The 9,692-nt window shown below is 40.1% G+C and overlaps 1 pseudogene; it reads right to left on the bottom strand.

The window, feature by feature from the left end:
• Positions 1-1,362: 1,362 nt before the first annotated feature.
• Positions 1,363-8,408, bottom strand: LOC148031038 (glucan endo-1,3-beta-D-glucosidase-like; annotated as a pseudogene).
• Between the last annotated feature and the right edge of the window lie 1,284 nt (positions 8,409-9,692).

Consider the following 9,692-nt stretch of genomic DNA (forward strand, 5'->3'; position numbering starts at 1 on the left):
TTCTCCATTGGTCACTAATCATCTGCTCTTTCCAAGCTTCCCTTCTTCGAAAATGGGATGATAAGACTGCACTACTCAGATCCGTTCGCCGCCGCGTAAAAGTCTGTCCCAAAAGAAGCTCTGTTTGGAGCCATGGCGTCCGCTCGAACGAAAATAACTCTACCTGCGCGCGCGCGACATGGTCCTTGCTGCCACGACTGATGATGACATGTCCGTGAGCTGGGAACCAATCGTTTACTTCCGAGTTGATGAAGCTCACTCTTATGGACATCTGTGAGAAAATTGGCTTGAGTGGTAGTTTCTCCACTATGCTTCAATAGGCTTGCTGTCCTGCTTCTCTTTTGCATCTTCTAATCCAATATCATGATACCTAACGTCCTTTGTCTTTTCTCCGTCCTCTGATCCAAGAAACTGGCATCCATCATCGTCCTGGCCGGTCACAGTTTCGTCATCGGCATGCTCTTTGCGGTGCTTTCTCCAATGCTTATGCCTGTGATGCTTGTGTTTGTGCTTCGAAGGTTTACCTCACGAGCATCCTTATCTCTATGTTTCTCACTGGAACTCCTGCGTTTATGCCCCTTCGAGGCGTCCTCTTCCGTCGGCTGATCTCTATGAGGCTCGCTGTCAGACATGCGAATCCAACGGCTAAATTGATCCCAGCAAAGACTAATCTAGGCGTGAAGCCGTCACCCTTCATCGCAGCCTTTTCATCGCAGGGCCCCAATTCTTTGACCGCAGAGATTCTAAAGCCGGACATCTCCGCCCCCGGGCTTAATATACTGGCCGCATGGACCCGTCAAAGCTTGCGACAGAACAACAGAAGGTGAAGTACAACATATACTCGGGCACGTCCATGGCCTGCCTGCACGTCTCCAGCACGGCAGCGGCCCTAATCAGGGCTATCCATCCATCCTGGAGTGCGGAAATGATAAAGTCGGCGCTGATGACAACAACGTCTACGAGGAACAGCGACGGGGTGGCCATAAAGATGGAGAAGAAGGTGGAGTCGAAGAACTCGCTGGAGAACTCCGCAGACAAGAACTATGGTCCTCATACAAAGGAACAAGGCAACGGGAACTCGTCCTCCAACAGCAGTGGCCTGCTCAACGGGAACTCGTCCTCTAACAGCAGTGGCAGCAGGCCAGGGCTTCAACTTTGATACCATGTTGGAAGAGAGGAGAGAAGAGAGATATGAGACACCGGAAGTGGAACCCCAGAAGTGTCAACTGAGCACACATGATAGGAATATATAGAGGGGACCTGGGGCGCTATATATAGACAAACTATAGATAGCTAACACTATATATAGCTAACAGTATCAACAGCAGCATCAGGTGGCACACTGGCTCCAGACAAGACTTGCTATAGAAGGAACGTTTTTTGAGCTAATTCTCCCATGTCTTCACCTTTAAGAGACTCAATCAGGGCCTCCAAAGCTTTTGATATATTGCCAGTATTTCCTTGAGATCCCTTTTCTTTTTCCTCTTTCATTTTTGTTTCAGCTTCTCCAATAACTTGGTCAGCATTCGCTTTGACAGTTGCAAATTCTTTTTTCTTCTCATCCGCCTCTGCATAGGCCTGTGCTTCTTTCACCATTCTCTGTATATCGTCCTCAGTCAACCCTCCAAAAGACTGTATGGTAATTGCCTTTCTTCCCCTGTTGACTTTTCACGAGCAGAGACCTAGACGATGCCATTCACATCAATGTTAAAAGTGACTTCTATTTATATTCTACCCCGTGGGGCTGCCGGTATATCTACAAGCTCAAACTCCTATAAGTCACTCACACTAAGTTTAATTAAAATGCATTATTGTATGGTGGACTAATGTGTAGTTGTTTCTTTTTTTGTAGAGTCCATTCGATGCTCCTTTGCGATGGGATGAGGTTTCGGATGGCGAGGATCTATAGCTCACCCATGGATCCCTGGAGCTCACATACTCTTCTTTTTTGGTCACGTGATCTGTGTAGACATTTTCTATGTAGTAGTAGTATCATGCCATGATTGTACTAGTTGCTTTCATTATGCGATCATGTATTTATTTCATGTATCAGTGTTATGATTTAAGTACACTTTGCCTTTATTTACACGAGCATTGTACACATTACTCAAACTATTTTGTATGGCCCAAATAAAGCACATAGTGCTATATGCCACAAATTTTTTTTCCCTGTAATTGTCACTATTAGCTCGCAAAATGCATTGCAAAGCATCGTTATCAATGTCACTATTTGATTTGGGATACTGATATCGATGCAAATAGCGACGCTGATAACGATGCTAATACCGATTGTTATGTGGCATCGCCAACAACGACTTTTTTTGCCACGACGGAGGCAAATTTCTTTATGAACATTTTCGTCGCTTTTAACGTCGGTATAAGGCCTATATCTTGTAGTGTTTGGTGCACAAACCAAGTTTAATATTGTGGAATTCAATAAGGCATGAAAATTGCAACCTCATTACATATAAAGTTCCATTTATATTGGCATGAAAATTACATTTAATCCCTTAATGTGAGGATATTGATCCACTTGTAAAAAGTAAAACTCCATTACCACACTACTCCTAAGGTGGATTCTCCAATGCAAGATGGACCTTTCCAAATCCTAACATTGGGATTAATAGAGAACAAGAGAGAATGATGTTCAACTACTGAACCTCAATAATGAATGAATACTATTAATTGGGTAAATCCATCTATTCTAAATACTAATGGACTAAATAAATTTGTAGTGGAATTCTTTGCATAAGGTTCTCTAGCCACACCATTAGAAAAGGTTCCATGCTTGAAGACCTCCTACACCATTGGATACACCCTACACATTTTTTGCCAAAATTCAAGGGGAGACTAGAAGACCTACTTATATCTCCTTAGTTATCCATCTCAAAGTTGTGGATGAAGTAAAAATCCACACTTTTCACTTTACCAAACTAGCAAGAGATTTGTGTAACATTTTTTTCTCTTTATAGCAAGCGTAATCTCATTTGATCATTTAGTGAAAGGTCATCTCAATCTCAAGCACATTGCTAATTGGTCCTACCTTTTAGTGGATCCATCTAGATCCTACTATTTTTTATGATAATTATACCTTAAAATTAAAATTTGAGATTAATGACATCAACAAAGAAAGTAATGAAGATGATGGTACCTATGGTATCATGGATGAGGATGGTATTCCTAGAATAATAGGTTTGTGAGTCCTTGTATTAAAGATGAAAAATGGTGGTACAAAAAATTAACCATTTAGAGAAAACGTGTCATTTTTTCATTCTTATTTTCAATCAATCCATATCATTTTTTGTAGAAAAATCCATTTTCAACAACATATAGCTCTCATCGTCGAACCACAAAGACTAGGTAAGATTAATGATTTGATAGATCCATTTAGCATTCCCATCGTCGACTATTAAAATTCATTTGATATCATGATCTTTATATTGTAATAGACCACTTTGTGAAAATATAATCCTTATCTAATTTTTTCATATTTTCCTACTTTGAACAAAAATAATCTTAATGTAATCATGTCATTTCCAAGTTTATTTAGTCACCCAAGGTAGAATACTACTAATTTCATGGATAGCCTAGAGATGTCTTTCCTTGTCTTAGAAAGGGATGATGAGGTCACAAACCTTTGTGGTCTACCATTGGTTCTTAAAGCAAAAGCAAGGGTTTGGTATTGTGGCCTAGGTGATGAAACTAAAGCAACATGGAAGGCCCTTAAGAAGGTATTTCTTCTTCAATATGGAGAATAAGATAATCTTGAAGATTAATGAAGATAGCTCTCAGAACTATACCAACATTCTCTTGAAGATTATCATAATTATGAATCCAATTTTGTGAGCACCCAATGGATAGAGACCCTCTAATTTTATAAGAAAGAAAGATTTGTGGCAAGTATTTTCCCTCTTCCCCAAGATAAGGTAAGGAGCACATTTTCAACTATATTTAAAGAGAAAATGGAAGTGGAAAGAGCTAAGGATTGCAAATTGAGATTCCAATCCCAAGTATCAAGGATGGAATACTTGCAATCACAACCCATGCCTGCCTTGTCCAACCACCATCACTACCTACCATTTCCATGAATCCCTCATATGGGGGATAATAATCAAGAATTATTGAAAATGATAACTAATCAATTAAATAATCTTTCAATAAATTTGGAGCATGGTCTAAGGGTTTCACAACAACCACCTTGAGCAGTAGTTAGTGCTGGAAATGATTGAGCTCCAAGGAGGCTAATAAGAGAATATTTTTGCTACAATTGTGATGAAGAGAGGCATGTTACGTAGTTTTTCTCTTATTCAAGAAGAACTGTAAGAGATGCCTGACCTAGACTATACTAATCATAAGTTACACATACCAAAGAAAGGTCTCCTGCCCCGACTCAGCCCCTTTTACAAAACCCACCATAGGGAAAAATTATGAGACCTCCAAGAACACCCCAACTACCAGTTAAAATACCTCCCTTGCCAAAAGATCGTGTTGTGAACATGATTGATTTGGAGAAAACAAAACCAGAGAAAGGAAAAATGGTAGAGATGAATGCCATTCCAATCAAGAAAGCTCAAGTTGACGAATCTCAGCATCTACACCAAAGCAAGATGGAGACTAGAGATTGTAAAGGCACTTCAAAAGAAAGTAAGAAGAGGTCAAATCACACTTGACTCAAGATAGAGATCAAAGATTACCCATTGGGAGATAAAGTTGAGCCCTATAGTCTAATCAAGGATTTGAGTTCACAAGGACCAAGACTCGCATGGCCACAACTATTGCATTTGTCACACTACAAGTGCAATGACAATTAGCCTATATGGTCAGTACAAGAAGAGTAGTAAAGAAGATGGGCTTAATTAAAGCCTAAGGCATTGAGGATGTTTTACCAATAGTAGAGACTCATATCAAAGGACAAAAAGTATCTAAGGTATATATTGATGAGAACCTATAAATGTGTATAATGAGTGACAAGCTAATGCACAAACCACTTAATATAGTGAGAAAGAGGGATCATTTTTCTCTCTCATTTCAAGATGAGATTCTCAATGAGATAGCTAGTTATGAAATATACACCATTTGTGATGGATACTTAGGCTTTTCTCAAATTCAATTTGCTAAAGAAGATCAAAGAAAGACACCATTCATTAGTTCTTGGGGATATTTTACATATGGGATCATGACCTTTGAACTAACTTATGCTCCTATTATCTTTCAACATTTCATGAACTTTGTCTTCTAGCCTTTCTTTTATTGGTGACTTTTGTATTCGCAATTCTCATGATCTCCACTTGGCTAGAGTGGATGAAGGGCTAAGTAGATTGGCGCAAATGGGTGGACAATTCAACATAGATAAATGTTGCATTGGAAAAAAAAAATCAATTTTGCTAAATAGAATTGAAGTTGACATGAAGAAGGCTCATGCTCTCTCGACACTACAGTATCGAAGGGTTTTTTAAAGCAAAGTTGCAACTACTGAGGTTCTTGAGAAATTCCAAGATAGAAGATTAATCAAGCGAATAAGCAAGATGAGAAAATGATGTCAAGTCTCCGTTTTTTATTTCTGCCAATAATAATTGAAGACGAATAGAAAGCCAAATTAGCTTGCAGTGGCAACCTTCACAACATGTTCTCCACTACCAGTTTCATGATTTCTGCTGATTTGGACTGATCCTGCATCAGAATTTTCCCCAAAAGAATTGTGAACCCTTGACTTCTTTGAAGAGGAGCTGTTCTTACTTGGAACTAATTTCTCTTTCTTTTTGCAAATTGGTTCATGCTTACATTCCAACAACTCTTCAGAAGACTGATGAGACAAACAGAATGATGCCAAATGGGTATTGGACAGTAGAGGTAAATGCTGGTTGTTTAGTATAATATTATAATAACAGTGGAATAGATTCCACTGTAGATTGGAGTACACGCGCCCACAGAAAATTTCATCTTAAAACAAGTAGCCTCTTGCAAAGCTTGCTTGTTTGGGCATGCACTATATCTCTATAGCAAGGCAAAAGAAGCTTGTTTAGAATAACCAGCTATAACAATTTTGGTTCCAGAATAAAACCAGCCATATATGCAGTGCTCAAAATGAGAGGATTTTCCCACCCGTGCAGTTCACTCTACCACCAGCAACCTTGACAAATAGTAGCCCAAGTTCATGATTAGGAGCCCCATGGTGTTCATTCGTCCATTTACAAGCATCCCAAACTCTCGCAAGTTTTTTTGCACTCCCAATAACAAACACAGCACCACTAGCATTAAAAGCATAGCAGGGGATTTCAGTTCCTAATTGAGAATTTTGTGGGCCAGAAGTGGAAACCTTTGATCCAGTTTCTTGACCCTCTGACTTTGGTGCATAAATTCATGCATGTACCAATGAATCGGTGCATCCCAAATGCGACAAGTGCCATCATCAGAAGTTGAGAGAAGATGATGCTCACAACCCAGACGTGGACTAAAAGCAATTGCTGTCACTGCACTTGTATGACCCTTCAGGACAGATACAGGTAATCCATCCTCATGACCACAACAGCTCGGAAGACCAAATCTTGTTGATGTTGAGTATTTGCATATGAGAATACCCTGGTCTGCAACAGTTTGTCATCAGTGTAGTACACACCAGGCCCTCTTGCACTGCAAATCCTACATGGCATTTTTGCTTTTCTTCAATTCCCAGACCCTCGTGTTTCCGTTGCTTCTTTTTTCTCAAGCTCAGAACGAATTGCCGTTGAAGTAGCTATTTTTCTTCCATATAGAAAGCACTTCTATTGGTGTCACCAACAAGTCTATAAGAAAAACTACCATCACATCTAAGTCTAGATGGGAACTCTTGCAAAAGAGATCCACACATATCAATACATTGAGCTTGATTTGCATCTGCATGTTCTAAGACAATTCTGAAACCATTGAACCTACTGTTGATTTTACCAATCCTTTTGGATTCTTCCTCTAGTAATACGTAAAGAGCTACTGCCTCTACAAGCGCAGCACCTTCCTCATCCAATCGCTGCTCTTCTTCCTTTCCTAGACCCTATATCTCCAAGATTCAATGGCCTCCTTGGTCTGCAGTGGAAAATGCCCAATGCCATGTGAAGTTCTAGTATCAATGCCTGCACTAAAAATAGTCTTGAATATTTTTCATTGAGCTTTCTTCTTCTTCTTATTGGGATCGAAAGGAGCGATCTGTTAAGCTTTCCTTCTTCTTTGATACTTTCCCCACGTTTTCCGTTGCTTTTTCTTTTTCCAAGCTTGTTTTTCTTTCCCCAGATTGGATCTAATTTTGCAAGAACTGCCCCAGCATAGCAAAAGTAACCCAAATGATAATGATGGTCATTATATACTCCAAACCCAAAATCTACTCTGGAATTTGTTGATCTGTTGTGACTTGTCAATCCTCCCCATCTTTGATAAAAAAGAAAAGCATTTCTAGCGAAAGTTCCATCCATCCAAGATATCAATGAATGCACCAAGAAATTCCTAATTGGATTCAGCAGATCGAGACACCCAGCCTCCTCTGCTATCAGTGCCAGCCTGGCAGCACGAGCCAAAGCTTTTCCATAGAAATATGAAGAATCAGTAGTGATTGGTTTAAGCTCACTCACATCACGGTCCAATGCCTCAGCAACAATCAATCTTTGAGACCCAGGATCTATGATTCCCTTTGAAGAATACCAACCCATAGAAATGGGAACTTCATTTAGAATCCAGCAATCACCCACCACTCCTATCATTTCACCATCCATGCCATTATAAAATAGAGCAGGGCATACACGCTGTAGTTGAGTAGAGGATATCGTATCTCTGTGCATTGGGAGACTCAGCATCAGCAGTTCCCCCCAACCATATTTCTTCCAGTCATACTTTACTTGGAAAGGAACAGACAGATCAGCATGCCCTTGCAGAGGATAGGCTGTACTGAACCTATCCAAAATGTATTCAGCACTATCATCCCCTGTAAGCAATACAACTCTTAAAACTCCCTTAAAATTTTGACTTGCAGTGATGTTTACAGACAAGTACAGACCATCAGAGCTGTATATTAGCCAGGTTTAGCCATTGTTCATTGTAACCTTGTGCTTGGTGCAACTTTCATCTGATGTAACCTTCAAAACCGCATGAATGTAAGAAATTTTCAACATGGAATACTCATCAAAGATCAATGTGACATAAGGAGACCCTCTCACAAGAGGCACTATGAGTCGACCTGGAAGCTCAAGAGATACACTTAGATCATCATAGTATGACACAACATGCTTGCCAACAATATTCTTCAAGCTCTCTATAGCATCTGTGTTTCTTTCACCAGTTATAGAGTGGCAAAGCAGAACCTAAGTATATACAAAGTAACAAATGTCACACACACAACTTTTTGGTGGATTTCACACCTCGTATGTGCAACAGTACGATAACATGTCTCACTATGTAGGGCCCAAACCATCTTTTCACCATCTTCCAAAGTGCAGTATACTGATTTTCAAAACTGCTATCAAAGACTAATACCCACTCTCCCTCTTCTATTGCTCTAGGCTGCAAGTGATGCCTGCTGTCAAACCTGTCCTTATTTCTTAGTCTAGAAACCTTCAACCTATCAATAGCTAGATGAATATCCTCTGGTCTTCTCTCCAACTACCGGATCCGAAGAGCTAAGAGCTCCTCTCTCGTCAAATCCTCCTGCCAAGGTAAAACTAACCAAGTCAAAGCACAAGTATCAGTCGGCATAATTGGTTTCTGACCATACATCAACTCTGCGGGCATATATCCTGTGGTAACACTGTGAGTCGTATGATCAGCCCATAAAGCAAATGGTAGAAGTCTCGGAAATTCTCCAATCCATCATCTGCATGCTTTGGCTAATGCTTTCACTATCGGCAGATGCCCTCTTTCACTCTTTCCATTTCCCTCTGGATTGTATGCTGTGGTTAGAGCCAACTTGATTTCTAGTTGAGAGAAAAACTCCCTAGCTTCATCTACATCCAATTCACCGCGATCTGCAGTGATCTTACCCACACAACCATACCTGCAGAAAATTTCTTCCAATAAGAACTTACACACCGCACTAGTGGTCTTCGTTCTCAAAGGTCTGTCCTCAACATGATTGGTAAGATCCTCTCTAGCCAAAACAATATATCTCATCTTCCATAGACCCATCGGCATAGTAACTAAGTCAACTACCCACTTATAATGAATGCATAGCGGATAGGTCAGATGAAGCTCATCTCGATGACGCACTAAGGAATACATCTAACAATCTCTGCAAGTCTCTACAAAGCGAGAAACATCTCTGTACATGCCTTTCCACCAATATTTTTCCTTGATTTTCTCATAAGTAGCCCACACTCCTCTATGACTAGCCCAAGGACTCTCATGAAACTCTCTCATCACCTATAACTGGGTTTCTTTATTGCAGACAACCCGCAAGGGCAATCCACCTCTTTTCTTCGGGTGCTTCCAAAGAAATCCGTCCTTGAGGAAATAACCATAGGCTTTTCTTCTAATCTTCTTGAACTCTTCATCTGTCCATTTATCTCTTTTACTTAGTGTACTAAGGTACTTGCCAATCTGCAACCAATCTCCAACATAGAGTTCTTCTATGAAAGCCACAATATCATAAACATGGCAAACATGATCAACCATAGTGACTGAAATTTCATCATCCTCTTCTGTAGTGTCTCTTCATCATCATATCTGGCTCTAGA

The sequence above is a fragment of the Lygodium microphyllum genome, chromosome 9 (genome assembly GCF_053477565.2).
Source record: "Lygodium microphyllum isolate KBCC chromosome 9, Lygodium_microphyllum_v1.1.10, whole genome shotgun sequence".
Classification (NCBI taxonomy): Eukaryota; Viridiplantae; Streptophyta; class Polypodiopsida; order Schizaeales; family Lygodiaceae; genus Lygodium; species Lygodium microphyllum.